The sequence below is a fragment of the Nanorana parkeri genome, unplaced genomic scaffold (assembly GCF_000935625.1).
Source record: "Nanorana parkeri isolate BGI_ZX_2015 unplaced genomic scaffold, ASM93562v1 scaffold978, whole genome shotgun sequence".
Taxonomy (NCBI): Eukaryota; Metazoa; Chordata; class Amphibia; order Anura; family Dicroglossidae; genus Nanorana; species Nanorana parkeri.
Genome location: NW_017307246.1, coordinates 575258 through 576426, shown reverse-complemented (window position 1 = coordinate 576426; position 1169 = coordinate 575258). Strand labels below are relative to the sequence as shown.

General features: G+C 57.2%; 1 protein-coding gene across 2 annotated transcripts in view; it reads left to right on the top strand.

Moving 5' to 3' along the window:
* The first annotated feature begins 583 nt into the window (after positions 1 to 583).
* RAN (RAN, member RAS oncogene family) overlaps positions 584 to 1169 on the top strand; it is a 6788-nt gene continuing 6202 nt past the window's right edge. Inside the window, exon 1 of one of the 2 annotated variants that reach the window (XM_018566817.1) lies at positions 584 to 670. The gene's annotated coding sequence lies outside the window, so the exon portion shown is untranslated. The other variant, XM_018566818.1, reaches the window with a different exon arrangement.

The following is a 1169-nucleotide window of genomic DNA, read 5'->3' as shown; positions in this document are numbered from 1 at the left end:
TTACAAGTGTGCTGGGCCATATGTGCATCCCTGAATTAGCGCACAGCCCTGTACGCCTGCGTATCTCACGGTGCACAGCTACAGCATGCCATTGACTCAGACTAACGGCCTGGGCAATGGTGAATGCTGCATCTGTGACCCACCCCAGGCCAAAAACATATGGCCATGTCCATGAACCCTAGCAGGCCATGCTGCATCAAAAGAAACACAGGCCAACATGGAGCAGGTGAAATGTGGCTTGTAATCTGCCATGTGTATTGTAAATTCGATGCGATTTCGCTGACTTGTTGTGCCCGTTCCATACACAAGTTTGCAGATCAGGAACATTAGAAGTCCTTCTCCACATACTTGTCCCGGGTCACTGACTCTCAGCACTGAGGCCAGAGAGTCAGCAGTGTCAGATGTGATGAACAGAGCAGGCAGCATCCATGTTCCTCTCAGACATCCCAGCATCAGCGCACTTCTGATTTCCTTTTTCTTTCTCTTTCTGGAACTTGCGTAAAAAAAAAAAAGAGAGAACCGTCTTCCCGCCCAGCGCGCCGCAGTCTGGCCTGCAGTTACGTCAAGCCCTCCCATGTGATGCCGTTCCCGCCCACAGCGCGCGCCCTAGTATTTGAATCCCGCTTCCGCCATTTTCTCTCGCTGCCTCACACAGAGACGCTTCTGGAAGGTAAGAGTCGATCGGCTGGAGAGAGCGCTGCGGGCCTTGCTTTGCCATCCGTCGTGCATCCCGACCATCGTTCGCGTCACGGTTCCCCATCTTCCCGCATCGTCGGCCTCTCGAGTCGTGTAGCAGTTTGCCGTAGTTCTGGGCGGGTGATAGCCTCCTCGGTGAGTGAAAGGGGGATCGGGCGGCGTCGCCGGCTCCCCTGACAGGGGGCGGGGGAGGCGGCTTGGCGCGCTTTTTCCCATTGCCCTGTTCTGTGGGCCGGTGGCCGTTGTTGGGGCTCCGTATGTGCTGTATGTAGTCTAGGAATGGTTTATGTGGAGAATGTGAGCTTTTCTCCTTCCTGAGTACGCCTGGCTGCCTCCTCTCCGGCCAGTGACTAGGCACTCCGGGGCTCCATCCTCCGCGGCCTGTACCTTCCGTCACCGGAGAGGCCTATATGGGTGCTAGCGATGAGGCGGGGAACGAGGGGGGTTATGGCGGGGGGGGGGGGGGGGCGGGC